Consider the following 15,845-nt stretch of genomic DNA (forward strand, 5'->3'; position numbering starts at 1 on the left):
TTGGACTTTATTCCATTGACTTGGGTGTCACTATTTTCTCCAGAACCACAGTATTTAATTAGTGTAGCTTTTTTTTTTCTTTGAGAGAGAAAGCGTGAGCAGGGGAGGGGCAGAAAAAGAGGGGGACAGACACAGGATCCGAAGCAGGCTCTGCGCTGACAGCAGCGACCAATGTGGAGCTTAATCTCATGAACCATGAGATCATGACCTGAGCCAAAATCAGGAGTTGGACACTTAACCAACTGAACCACCCAGGAACCCCCTAGATGATCAGTCATGTTGAGCATCTTTTCATGTGTCTGTTAGCCATCTGTGTGTCTTCTGTGGAAAAAATGTTCATTTAGATTATCTGCCCATTTTAAAATCAGATTGTGGTTTTTTTTGGTGTTGAGTTACATAAGTTCTTTATATATTTTAGATAATTAGCTTGTTATCAGATGTATTATTTGCTAATATCTCCTATTCATTAGGTTGCCTTTTTGTTTTGTTGATTGTTTCTTTTGCTGCACAAAAGCTTTTTATTTTGTTAGATTTTTGCTTTTGTCTCCCTTGCCTTAGGAGACATATTCAGAAAAATGTTGCCATAATCCATGTCAGAGAAATTACTGTTGTTTTCTCTTCTCGGATTTTCATGGTTTTGGGTTTCACACTTAGATATTTAATCCATCTTGAATTTGTTCTTGTGTGTGGTGTTGGAAAGTGGTCTAGTTTCATTCTTTTACATGTAGCTGTCTAGTTTTCCAGCATCATATATTGAAGAGACTATCTTCAATAAATTGTATATTCTTGCCTCTTTTGTTGTAGGTTAGTTGACCAAGAGTGGTTTCTTTTGTGTTTCATTGCTTTATGTGTCTATTTTGGGGCCAGTACCATACTGTTTTGATTACCACTACTGCTTTGTAGTGTGTCTTGAAATCTTGAGTTGTGATACCTCCAGCTTTGTTCTTTCTCTTAATTAATTTAGGTTCCCTTTGATTTCTTTTATCAGTGCTTTGTGTTTTTAGCATGCATATCCTGAACATATTTTGCTAAATTTATAGGTATATATATTTCATTGTTTAGTGTTATTATAAATAATATTTCTTTTTAAACTTCAATTCTAATTTTTATTGCTAGCATATTGAAAAATGATTGAATTTTCATATTGACTCTGTAATTTGTGACTTAAAAAATTTTTTTTAATGTTTATTTATTTTTGAGAGAGAGACAGAGAGAGAGAGAAAGAGAGAGCATGAGTAGGAAGGGGCAGAGAGAGAGGGAGACACAGAATCCAAAGCAGGCTCCAGGCTCTGAGCTGTCAGCACAGAGCCCGATGCGGGGCTTGAATCCACAAGTTGTGAAATCATGACCTGAGCCAAAGTCAGACACTTAACTGACTAGCCATCTAGGCGCCCCTGTAATTTGTGACTTTGGAACTCTCTGATAATTCTACCTGTTTTTAGATTCCATAAAGACTTTCTAAGTAGAAAATCATGCAGTTTGTAAATAGTGGTAGGATTATCTCTTCCATTCTCATCTGTATGCCTATTTCTTTTCACTCCTTATTGGTGTGATGCTGAATAGGATCAAGTGATCATCTTTGCTTTTCCACAGTTTGGGGGAAAATATTCAATTTTTTGCCATTAATTATGATGTTTGCTCTAAGTTTTTTAGAAAAAATGCTATTTATTGGGTTTTTTACTATGAATGGATATGGAGCTTTCTAAAATGCTTTTTCTGCATCTTTTTACAAGATCATACGGTTTTTCTTTTTTAATATGTTTATATGATGAATTATGCCGATTGATTTTTGAATGTTGCAGAACCGTCTTGAATTTCCAGGATACAACCACTTCGTTCTAACATATCATCTTTTTATGTATTTCTGTGTTTAATTTGTTGTATTTTGTTGATAATTTTTGTGTCTACGTTTGTGAGGATATTGGTCTGTAGTTTCTTTTCTAATAATGTTATTGTCAGCTTTTAGTATTGATGTAATGCTGATCTCACAAAATGAGATGGAAAGTGATCTGTCTTCATTTTGGGGGGAAGATCTTGTGTATAATTGGTATTTTTTCTTCCTTAAATGTTTGGAAGAACTCACTACGGAAACCATTTGGGCCTAGATTTGTCTTTGTTAAAATATGAGAATAATGTTTAAAACATGTAACTGAGTACCTATTATGTATCTGAAATATTGATTACTTTCTCACACACTTTCTCAATTTCAGTAAATACAACAAGTTTTAACCTAAGTTAGCATGAGGTATTTGATTCAAACTAAACACTACTTTGTTAGTATTCTTGATATTTCAGTGAGGATGCTGAAAACATTTGGTAGAAAAGTTAGATTTGTAGTTAAAGGTGAGATAAGCTTGTGACCTTAGATTAAGTCATATGACTCATTTTGAGTCCAGGTTTTCTTATCTCAAAAAAATGGGTATAGTGCATCATAAAAATGTTACATCAGATAAAGTATTCTGAATTTACGACTAACTTATAAGTGACCTAATTGGTCAGATTTTAATGAAATATAAGCACTTTTCATCCAGCTAAAAAAATATCAAAGTTTTAAGTTATGTAACTCTGAGAGAAGTAACTAGTTATTCATCAAAAATTGTGTTTGCTTTCTGGGTACATAGTAAAGATTTTATTTCTCAGCCTCCCTTGGAGATATTTGTGGCTTTGTGACTAAATTTGAGCCAGTGTAATGTGAGAGGTGGTATTGAATGCCATTTCCAGTCCTGGTTCCTAAGGACCCCTTGTGCGCAGTCAGTGTTTCATTCCCCTTCAGGCTAGTGGGCATGGACACAGTCAGTGGTGACCTTAAAGATTGCAGAGCTGCTGGGGTGCCTGGGTGGCTCAGTCGGTTAACTGTCTGACTTTGGCTCAGGTCCTGATCTCACAGTTCATGAGTTCGAGTCCTGCATCAGGCTCTGTGCTAACAGCTTGGAGCCTGGAGCCGGCTTTGGATTCTGTGTCTCCCTCTCTCTCTGCCCCTCTCCCACTCATGCGCGCTCTCTCTCTCTCTCTCTCTCCTTGAAAAATGAATAAAAATATTTAAAAAAAAAAAGAAAAAGATTGCAGAGCTGCTGTGAACCTGGATCCCTGAATTAATACATGGATACAAGTACCCTGCCAGTACATTTGCCTTTCCAGTAATGGTGTGTGAAAAACAAAATAATCTAAAGTATTTGGATCACTTGGAGATACATTTGTTAAGAACAGCTAATTCATATAGTTTGATAGTACTATAATTTTTTTTATTGGGAAAATGAATATTCACATTTGAGCAATCCCAAATGGAACAGAAGTATCCAGTTTCAGAGCGGGCACAATTTATGATGAAAACCTATGAATCAAAGGTAAAAAAGAAAAATAACTTTTAAGAGATTGTTAATCAGGTGAAAAATTCTAGAGGAGGATATTTGTAATTGTGTTTGGTTGTTTGTTTAAAGATAGGCTTGATAATCCAAGTAAGGCTCCAGAATAGGACATTCCAAACAACAATGAAATTTAGTTTATGTAGTTAGAAACTTTACCCAGCACATTTGTAAGTGTGTCAGACACAGTGTGTAAGCAATGTTGATCTAGGAATTGCTAAGTGACTACCAGAGAAGCTAAGGGATTTCTATGTACTTAAAAGCAATAGGCACTATCAGGCATTTATTTGGCTCACTAATAATTTCTGTAATTCTACTTTTAATATTGAAAAATGTTTGCACACGTTTAAACAGAGCTCAACAGTACTTAAGAAATAACCAACAATTAAAATGCGAAGAGATAATAGATTCATGTGCTTTCGGTGTGATGGAAGATTGTTTAGATTTCAAGGTTTATTTTGTCCTGCCAACAGTGTTATTAATCATCGTTTCTCATTTCCTTTCACCGCTGGGATTTGACAAGGATTTTATTTCACCTTGAAAAACTGCACATAGTGGAGAGTTTCTTCACTTTATTCCTGCAGTCTTAACATACCCTACTGAGTAAAGGTAAATTGCTTTTTATTCTGTATTCTGTTATATTTTTGAAAAATGGTTTTCAAATCACAGATTTGATTCCTCTCTTGGTACTGAAAGATCATAAACAAACACGTTTTCATGTTATTTTTCTTTAGTAAGCTTTACGATTTTATCCTCCGCAACTGGACTAATTCAATAAGCAGCAGACCATAAGGCAGTAAATGGATACACTATTAATTTTTATTGCTAAAGTTTCTTTTATGTACTATTTGATCTAAAGATGTTATTCACATTTTTATGGTGATCCTGGCAGACTTTAAAAATCTGACTCTATAATTCCTGTTGATATTCCTGGATATTTTTACCTCAGCAGCCCAAGGAATGGCAACAATTCATATCTCACCAGCAAGTTCATTAAGTGAAAATCTTGAATCAGAAAGGGAAAGCAAAACAAGTAGGTCGTAGTTTAGTTGTCCAATCAATAGATCACAACTGGGAAGGTTTAACTGCAGTCAGTACTAATATCAGGTCCTTACAAGAACTTGTTGAATGATTTATTCTCTTCTTTGTTTACCCTCAAAATGAGAAGTATAGGCCTGAATTACCTCAAGAATAGCTCCTTAGAATCGTTTTGATTCTGTGGTTGTGCCGAATTGGAGCTGAAGCAGTTGACCGTTAAAGCAGAATAGTGAAATTTCTTAAAAAATCAACATAAGAGGTAAACAAGGATGTGCCTCACTTCCAGATGGACTGGCATTCTGCAGGGCCTCGTCGACGAAACTATTTTGCTGCTAATTTTGAAGTTGTGCTAATTAATAAATACAGCAGAATCTCCCACCTTAGGCTCACACTGATTAAATCAATGCCCTCAATTTATATTCCTTCATCTCTGAAAATCATGTGTGTCCTATAAAGAAATGGAAGTAATGGATACAATATAAAACACTGGGGTGGCAATGATAGTACAGGCCTTTAAAAGAACTGTATTACATCAATTTGACGAATATTTATTGAGGACTCCACGGAACTACATATAAACACAGTCTGTGCCCACTAGGACCTTAATCAGAGAAATAAGATCCAGTCATAAAAGGTACATAAAATTTAATTAATAATCACACAAAAGCTACTTTAAATCTGTTCAGTGCTACATGCTAAATGGCTGGTGTGGGTTATTCAGAGGTGAAGTAGCTCATTTTATGCTGGTCCGGCCTGGTCTGGGAAGTTTTATGGGCATTTAGTTTACTTTTCAAAGGTAATTTTGTGTTAAGCAATGTTAGAACAGAAAAGATTATTATCTGTACATCCATGAGGCAGATAATAAATACCACAGGCACTCAAAGAGGAAGACATGATTGAAGGCTAGGGTAGTCTGAAAATTCTTTATGGAAGACATAAGATATGGGTCGAGGATCTCCTAAAATCTATTGCAAACATAATACTTAATGATAAAGGGTTAGAAACTTTCCTCTAAAATGAGTAATGAGACAAAGTGTAGTCATTATGACTGTTTCTATTTAACATTAGGCTAGGGATCCTTGTAAGCATACTAAGATTAATATGAATTTGAAAGCAACATGCAAAACAGCCAGGATAGTAGACACAAACTTATAATAGGCACTATTCTTTTTTTAAAAATTTTTTTAGGATTTATTTATTTTTGAGAGAGAAAGAGACAGAGCGATGAGCAGGAGAGGGGCAGACAGAGAGGGAGACAAGGAATCTGGAGCAGCTCCGGGCTCTGAGCTGTCAGCATGGATTCCAACGCAGGGCTGGAACTCACTAACTGTGAGATCATGACCTGAGCAGAAGTCAGACGCTCAACCGACTGAGCCACCCAGGTGCCCCTAATAGACACTATTCTAAATAGCTCTCATGAGATACCATTTACATACCATGCAATTCAACCTTATTTAAAGTGTACAATTCAATGAATGTTTTATATTAATTTTTGTATATTCACAATTGTATAACCATCATCATAATCTAATGATGACAAACTCCATGTTTACCCATTTGAGGAACTGCCAGACTGTTTTCCATCAGTATTTCATTACTTTTTACTTTTTATTGCCAAATAATATTCTACTATATATATATGCCAGATTTTATTATCTTTTAATAAGTAGATGGGTTGTTTCCACATTTTGGCTATTATGAATAATGCTGCTATAAATATTCATATACAAGTTCTTGTGTGGTGGTTATGTTTTTATTTCTCTTAGCTAGGAGGAATTTCTGGGTTATAGGTAATTCTGTGTTTAACGATTTGAGGAATTGCCAGACTGTTTTCTATACCCACCATCAGTATATGAAATTTCCAATTTCTCTGCAGCCTCATTGAATTCAGACTTTTATCTATTTGATCATTGTCAATCTAGTAGATATGAAGTGATGTCTGCTGGTTTTGATTTGTATTATCTCTGATGGCTAATAGTGATGGCACCTATTTTCATAAGCTTATCAGCTACTTGTATATGATCTATGGACAAATGTCTATTCAAATCCTTTGCCTATTTTTAATTGGTTTATTTATCTTCTTGTTGTTGGCTTATGAGAGTTCTTCATATATTCTGAATGCAAGTCCCTTATCCGATATGATTTCAAAATATTTTCTCCAATTTTATGGATTGTATTTTCATCTTCTTGATGGTGTTCCTTGCAGAACAGAAGTTTTTAATTTTGATGAAATCCAATTTATCTTTTGCTTTTGTTGTGTTTTTGAGTCAGATATTAAGAATCCATCACCTAGTCCAAAGTTATGAAGATTTACTTCTATATTTTCTTCTAAGAGTTTAAGTGCTTTAGCTCTCACATTTATTTTATGTTGAGTTAATTTTGTCTATGATCTGAGTAAGTTGTCCAAATTCTTTTCTTTTCTTTTTTTCTTTTTTTAGTATGTGGGTATCTAGTTGTTCCAGCACCATTTGGCCATTTCTTTAAAAGATAATTTTTCCCCATTGTATGGTGTTGGTATCTGTGTCACAAATCAGTTGATCATAAATGTGACCGTTTATTTCTGGACCTAAAAATTTTTCCATTGATCTGTATTTCTACCTTATGGAAGTAGCACAGTGTCTTAATAACTCTGCTTTATAGTAAACTGTGAAATCTGGAAGTGTGAGTCCTCTAACTCTATTATTTTTTCTAGGTTATTTTGGCTATTCTGGGTCCCTTGAATTCCCCTATGAGCGTTAAGATCAATTTGTCAATTTCTGCCCAAATCTCACTAACTGGCATTTTGTTAGCAATTCTGTTGAATCCAACGATCAAGTTTGAGAGTGTTGCCATTTGACAATAGCAAATTTTCTGATCCTTAAACATGAAAGGATGGGGAGGATAGATGGAACTTGGCCATGAAGAGTGGGATGTTCATACTCACGTGTGTGAAAACTGCAAAGGGCATGATGGATCTGGGGTGGGGAGGAGAGTTGTTTAGGCGTCTACATTGGTACTCTAACCTGGACTCTGCAGATATTCAGGAAGTCCTGGTCTTTGTATTATCTCTTGTTTTTTATTTATACCTGGAGTAGAGAATGTTCCTTTATAACTCAGAGCCTGTTCACATGCTATTCTCTTTGTCTTGTATGGCTTCTTTTTATCCTCAATTTCTTAATTCCCTGGTCATCAACATTTCAGGCAACCTTTTAATCTTTTATTTTCTTAACTTAATGTTGCTTCTTCAGAGACACTTTTCTTAACAGCACATGCTATGGTAGTTCCCTCAGTAAAGGCCTTGAAAACCCTAGTATGTTTTCCTTCATAGCACATACTCACAGTACTTAAACTTATATAGGGTATAATGCACCAGTGTACTAACTTCTAGACATAAGTTCCATGGCAGTTGTTGGCATGATGTCTTTTTTATTAATAGCTGTTTTCTTATCACCTGGTATAGTGCCTGGCACATAATAAACATTTAATGGATGAATGAATAGATGAACAAATAGACAAATGAATGAGTGGCAATATCTCCATGAAGTCAGAATTTTTCCCAATTTTTTTCCTAAATATTTGGAAGCTAAAAATAATATGGTAGGCTATTTTAAGTTTTGTGCAATGCAGGGTGCTACTACTGAGTTTGGAATTTGAGGAACAGACCAATTACTGCTGTTTTTGAAGATGCAGTTCTGTGGTAGGTGGAATATAATGGTTCCCAATGATGTCCATGCCCTAATCCTCAGTACCTGTGACTCTTCATTGCAGATGTGATTCATATTATTGACCTTGAGATAGGGAGATTATCCTAAGTTATCCAGGTGTGCACAATCTTATCACATGTGTCTTTAAAGTCAGAGAATTTTTCCTGGCTCTGTATGAGAAAAATGGCCATGTGAGAAGGATTTGATGCCCCATTGCTGGTTCAGACATGTGGTGGTTTATGTGCAAGGAATTAGGAAGAGGTCTCTGGGACCTAAGTGTGGCCCCAGCTGTTGACAACCAGGGTACTAAGTCATCAGTCCTACAATCATATAGAAATGAATTCTGCCAACACTAGAATGAGCAGAAAATCAAATCTCTCCTGAGACTACAAAAAGGAAAGCAGCCATGTGAACACCTTGATTTTAGCCCTGTGAGATCTGTATCAGTCTTTGTACCTATAGAACTATAAGATAATAAATTCATGTTGGTTTAGGCCACTAAATCTGTGGTTACTGGAACACAGATAATGAATGCAAATTCCTGTCCAGTTCTGAGTTATATTGGGGTCTTCAAAATTGAAGTATTTTCTTTTAATCTGGGGATGAGGCTCTTTACTATCCTTAGATCGGGGAATACTCAATGTTTTTTTTTCATTTGATTCATTTGTATGTTCAATCTTATTCATTTATATATATTTTTTTGCAGTCTCAGATTGCTGTTAGGAGAGTTTGCAGAAATTTCTACCACATTCTTGAAAAATTCTTCTCATGACATACTGAAATAATTTTCAAGAAAGATTTAATTACAGATGCAGTGTAAAACATATATCCTGGTTATCAGTTGCTTTTCCTTTAGTTTTACATATATTCTGTACATTTGAACAGTTAATTTGCATCTTTTAATGAAAGAAAGATACATGTTTTGTGGCAAAGCCACATAAATTAGAGAAGGATCTCAAATAATAATTATAAATTTTGTATGCACACAACTGAAATGTGTTGTCTTGAGAAAACATCTTAGAGCTGGAGAAGATGATTTTAACCTCTTAACCCTAGAAAGGAGGAAACTGATGCTAGAAAGTGTAAAATGTAAGTGACTTGTATGGGTTTATCTGGTTTGGTAGGGTAGACCCAGAACTAGAATTCCACTATTATTTTTTATAGTCAGAATCCACTAAGTATTTCATTTTTTAACAGAGAGAATAGAGAATATATATACACACAGATATGTATGTATATATGTATATGTATATATAGTATATATGTATGTATAATTAATATATATGTTATATTATATAATATATAATTATGTATGTATATACATACATAAAATTTAGACTTAAACTGGATCCCATAAACTCTGTGGTTTAATGAAAGGGAAATATATTAAACTGTTGGGTTTCTGGGATTCAGTTTAAACCTAAATTATAATGTATAAGGTAAACTATAGTAGTATGTTTATTTGTGGTTCAGAGTTTATTTTCTTTAATCAGGGCATGTAATTTTGGCATGCTGAGATTAATAAATGTTAATTGTTAGGGTAAGTAGTAGATAAAATGTGTAGTCATTATACTATTTTCTCACATTTGTGTATGTTTGAAAATTTCCATAGTTAAAAAAAAAAAAGAACATGCTGTAGTTCACAAGGTTAAACTGTCAGAAGCAAAGCAAATTTCGTGGAGTTTGAAAATTTGAAATTATCAAAAGGATATTAATCTTTGATGTTATCATGTGATTTTCTTTGATATCCTTTTTAAAAATTTTTTGTGGGTGTGTGTTATGCATGTCACTTAGTCAAAGGCATAATGTCAAGAGATCTTTAATATAAACACAGTAAAATTCTGGGCATTTACATCAGGTGATGGAGAAGGAACATGGAATGAATTAAAATAAGGGAAAGCTAGGGTAAGAACCAATTCATTATGTAAGATATATGCAGCTCTAGATAATTGCAGATATACATAGGTACAGTTATTTAAATGTTCTCTATTTTAAATAATTTTGTCCTTGTGTTTCTTTAAAAAAATTATGAAAACCTTGAGGAAATTGACAAATTTTATTTTTGCATTAAAAAAAATCTTTAATAGCCCTCAAGAAGTACAAAAAGATTGAGATCATTCCATGCATATTTTCAGACCACAACTCTATGAAACTTGAAATCAGTGACAAGAAAAAATTTGCAAAGACCACAAATACATGAAGGTTAAAGAACATCCTACTAAAGAATGAATGGGTTAACCAGGAAATTAAAGAAGAAATAAAACAAAAAAATACATGGAAGCAAATGAAAATGAAACCACAGCAGTGCAAAATCTTTGGGAATCAGCAAAGCCAGTCCTAAGAGGGAAGTGTATTGCAATACAGACCTACTTCAAGAAGCAATAAAAGTCTCAAATATGCAACCTAACTTTACACCTATAGGAGCTAGAAAAGGATCCACAAATAAAGCCTAAAGCCATCAGAAGGAAAATAATGAAGATTAGGGCAGTACTAAATGATACAGAAACAAAGCAAACAAAAAACAATATTACAATTTTTTTAGATTCTATATTGTTTATTTCTGCTCTGATCTTTATTATTTCTCTTCTTCTGTTGGGTTTGGGGTGTCTTTGCTGTTCTGCTTTCCTTTAGGTGTACCGTTAAATTTTGTATTTGGGATTTTTCTTGTTTCTTGAGGTAGGCCTGGATTGCAATATATTTTCCTCTCAGGACTGCCTTCGCTGCATCCCAAAATTTTTGGATTGTTGTGTTTTCATTTTCATTTGTTTCCATATATTTTTAAATTTCTTCTCTAATTGCCTGGTTGACCCATTCATTCTTTAGTAGGGTGTTCTTTAACCTCCATGCTTTTTGGAGGTTTTCCAGACTTTTTCCTGTGGTTGATTTCAAGTTTCATAGCATTGTGGTCTGAAAGTAGGCATGGTATGATTTCAATTCTTGTATACTTATGAAGGGCCGTTTTGTGACCCAGTATGTGATCTATCTTGGAGAATGTTCCATGTCCACTTGAGAAGAAAGTATATTCTGTTACTTTGGGATGCAGAGTTCTAAATATATCTAACAAGTCCATCTGATCCAATGTAGCATTCAGGGCCCTTGTTTCTTTATTAATCCTGTGTCTAGATGATCTATCCATTGTTGTAAGTGGAGTATTAAAGTCCCCTGCAATTACCACATTCTTATCAATAAGGTTGCTTATGTTTGTGATTAATTGTTTTATATATTTGGGGGCTCCTGTATTCGGCGCATAGACATTTATAATTGTTAGCTCTTCCTGATGGATAGACCCTGTAATTATTATATAATGCCCTTCTTCATCTCTTGTTACAGCCTTTAATTTAAAGTCTAGGTTGTCTGATATAAGTATGGCTACTCTAGCTTTCTTTTGAGTTCCAGTAGCATGCTAGATAGTTCTCCATGCCCTCACTTTCAATCTGAAGGTGTCCTCAGGTCTAAAATGAGTTTCTCGTAGACAGCAAATAGATGGGTCTTGTTTTTTTGTTTTTTTTTTTTTTATCCATTCTGATACCCTATGTCTTTTGGTTGGAGCATTTAGTCCATTTACATTCAGTGTTATTATTGAAAGATATGGGTTTAGAGTCGTTATGTCTGTAGGTTTCATGCTTGTAGTGATGTCTCTGGTACTTTGTGGTCCTTGCAACATTTCACTCACAGAATCCCCCTTAGTATTTCTTGTAGGGCTGGTTTAATGGTGATGAATTCCTTCAGTTTTTGTTTGTTTGGGGAAACCTTTATCTCTCCTTCTATTCTGAATGACAGACTTGCTGGATAAAGGATTCTCGGCTGCATATTTTTTCTGTTCATCACATTGAAGATTTCCTGCCAATCCTTTCTGGGCTGCCAAGTTTCAGTAGATAGGTCTGCTACTATTCTTATGTGTCTACCTTTGTAAGTTAGAGTGTGTTTATCCCTAGCTGCTTTCAGAATTTTCTCTTTATCCTTGTATTTTGCCAGTTTCACTATGCTATGTTATGCAGAAGATCGATTCAAGTTACATCTGAAGGGGGTTCTCTGTGCCTTTTGGATTTCAATGACTTTTTCCTTCCCCAGATCAGGGAAGTTCTCAGCTATGATTTGTTCAAGTACACCTTCAGCCCCTTTCTCTCTCTTTTCTTCTTCTGGAATTCCTATGATATGGATATTGTTCCGTTTGACTGCATCACTTAGTTCTCTAATTCTCCCTTCATACTCCTGTATTTTTTTTATCTCTTTTTCTCACATTTCCTCTTTTTCCATAATTTTATCTTCTAATTCACCTATTCTCTCCCCTGCCTCTTCATTCCATGCTAAGGCCACCTCCATTGTATTTTGCACCTCATTTGTAGCATTTTTTAGTTCCTCATGACTATTTCTTATTTCCTTGATCTCTGTAGCAATAGATTCTCTGCTGTCCTCTATGCTTTTTTCAAGCCCAGAGATTAATTTTATGACTATTATTTTAAATTCATTTTCTGTTACATTGCTTAAATAGTTTTTGATCAATTTGTTAGCTGTCACTACTTCCTAGAGTTTCTTTTGAGGAGAATTCTTCCGTTTTGTCATTGTGGCTTGTCCCTGTGGTAGCTCCAAACTGCAGGGCACTTCCCCTGTGCTGTCCAGAGTAACTTGTGTTGGTGGGCGTGGCCGCAGTCAGACCCGATGTCAGCCCCCAGCCCACTGCTGGGGCCACAGTCAGACTGGTGTGCACCTTATATTCCCCTCTGCCAGGGGCAGGACTCACTGTGGAATGGTGTGGCCCCTGTCTGGGCTACTTGTACACTGCCAGGCTTGTGGTGCTGCTTTGATGGGATCTGGCCAAGGGCGTCAAAAAACAATATTATAGATGAACAAAACTAAGAGCTGGTCCTCTGAAAGAATTAATAAAATTGATAAACCTCTAGCAGACATCAGAAAGAAGAGAGAAAGGACCCAAATCAATAAAATCACAAATGAAAGAGGAGAGATCACAGCCAACATCACGGAAATACAAATAAAATTCATATAATATGAAAAATTGTATGCCAACAAACAGGCAATAAGGAGGAAATGGACAAATTCTTAGAAACATACAAACTACCAAAACTGTAACATGAAGAAACAGAAAATTTGAACAGGCCCATAATCAGCAAATAAATTAAATCAGTAATCTAAAATCTCCCAACAAACAAAAGTCCAAAGAAAGATGGCCTCCAAGGGGAATTCTGCCAGACATTTAAAGAAGAGTTAGTACCTATTCTTCTCAAACCATTCCAAAACAAATAGAAGGAAAACTTCCAAATGCATTCTATGAGGCTAGCATTACCTTGATTCCAAAAATCAAAGACCCCACTAAAAAGGAGAATTACAGGCCAATATCCCAATGAACATGATGCAAAAATTTTCAACAAGATACTAGCAAATCAAATCCAATAGTACATTAAAAGAATTATTCATCGTGGTCCTAGGCTGCAGGGTTGGTTCAATATTTGCAAATCAATCAACATGATACACTACATTAATAAAAGAAAGGATGAGAAGTATATGATCCTCTCAATAGATGCAGAAAAAGTATTTGACAAAATACAGCATCCAGTCTTTATAAAAACCCTCAGCAAAGTAGGGATAGATGGATATCTCAACATCAAAAAGGCCATATATGAAAGACCCACAGCTAATATCATCCTCAATGGGGAAAAACTGAGAACTTTTCCTCTATGGTCAGGAACAAGACAAGGATGTTCACTTTCATCATTACTATTTAATATAGTACTGGAAATCTTAGCCTCATCAATCAAACAACAAAAAGAAATAAAAGGCATCCACATAAGCAATGAAGAAGTCAAATACTTTCACTGTTTGCAGATGACATGATACTTTGTAGAAAACTCAAAAGACTTCACCAGAAAATTGCTAGAACTAATACATGAATTCAGCAAAGTCGCAGGATATAAAATCAATGTACAGAAATCTGTTTCTGTATTTCTATACACCAATAATAAAGCAAAAGAAAGAGGAATCAAGGACTCAATCCCATTTACAATTGCAACAAAAACCATGAGATGCCTAGGAATAAACCTTACCAAAGAGGTAAAAGATCTGTATTCTGAAAATATAGAAAACTTGTGAGGGAGTTTGAAGAGGACACAAAGAAATGGGAAAACATTCCATGCTCATGGAATTGTTAAAATGTCTATATGACCCAAAGCAATCTACATATTTAATGTAATCCCTGTCAAAATACCACCAGTACTTTTCACAGAGCTATAACAAACAATCCTTAAAGTTTTATGGAACCACATAAGTAAGACTCCAGATTGCCAAAGCAATACTGAAAAAGAAAAGAAAAGATGGAGGCATCACGATTCCAGACTTCAAGCTATACTACAAGCTATAGTCATCAAAGATAGTATGGTACTTGCATAAAAACAGACACATAGATCAATGGAACATAATAGAAAACCCATAAATGGGTTGCCAACCAATCTTCAGTATAGCAACAAAGAATATCCAATGGAAAAAAGTCTTCAAAAAATGACGCTGGGAAAACTGGGCAGCAACATGCAGAAGAATGGAACTGGAGCACTTCCTTACACCATACACAAAAATAAATTCAGAGTGGATGAAAGACTTAAATGTGAGACAAAAAACCATCAAACTCCTAGAGGAGAACATAGGCAGCAACTCTTCATCTTGACCGGAGCCTCATCTTACTAGAAATGTCTCCAGAGGCAAGGGAAACAAAAGCAAACATGAACTATTGGGACTTCATCAAGATAAAATCTTCTGCACAGAAAAGGAGTCAGTCAACAAAACTAAAAGGCAGCCTATGGAATGGGAGAAGATATTTGCAAATGACATATCTGGTAAAGGGTTAGTATCCAATATATATAAAGAACTTACAACATTGAACACCCAAAAAACAAATCATCTAGTTAAGAAATGGTCAGAAGACATGAGTAGACCTTTTTCTAAAGAAGACATCCAGATGGCTAACAGACACATAAAAAGATGCTCAACATCACTCATCATCAGGGAAATTTAAATCAAAACCATGATGAGATACCACTTCACATCTGTCAGAATGGCTAAAATAACACAAGAAACAACTGATTGGTGAGAATGCAGAGAAAAGGAAACTCTCTTACACTGTCGGTGAGAGTGCAAACTGATGCAACACTCTGGAAAATACTATGCAGGTTCCTCAAAAAGTTAAAAATAGAACTACCCTATAATCCAATCCAGCAATTGGCATTACTAGGTATTGACCCAAAGGATACAAAAATACAGATTTGAGAGGTTATGTGCACCCAGATGTTTATAGCAGCACTATCACCAATAGCCAAACTATGGAGAGAGCCAAATGTCCATCAACTGATGAATGGATAAAGAAGGTGTGGTGTGTGTGTGTGTGTGTGGGGGGGGGGGGTGGGAGTACACACACACACACACACACACACATACACACACACACACACACACACACTGGAATATTACTCAACCATCGAAAAAAATGAAATGTTGCCTTTTGCAACAACATGGATGGACCTAGAGGGTATTTTTCCAAGCGAAATGAATCAGTCTGAGAAAGAGAAACACCATATGATTTCACTCATATGTGGAATTTAAGAAACAAAACAGATTAACATATGGGAAGGGGGAAAAAGAAAAGAAAGGAGAATGGGAAACAAACCATGAGAGACTCTTAAAGATAGAGAACAAACTGAGGGTTGATGGAAGGAGGTGGCAGGGAGATGAGCTAGATGGGTGATGAGTATTAGGAACA

The sequence above is a fragment of the Panthera leo genome, chromosome F2 (genome assembly GCF_018350215.1).
Source record: "Panthera leo isolate Ple1 chromosome F2, P.leo_Ple1_pat1.1, whole genome shotgun sequence".
Taxonomy (NCBI): Eukaryota; Metazoa; Chordata; class Mammalia; order Carnivora; family Felidae; genus Panthera; species Panthera leo.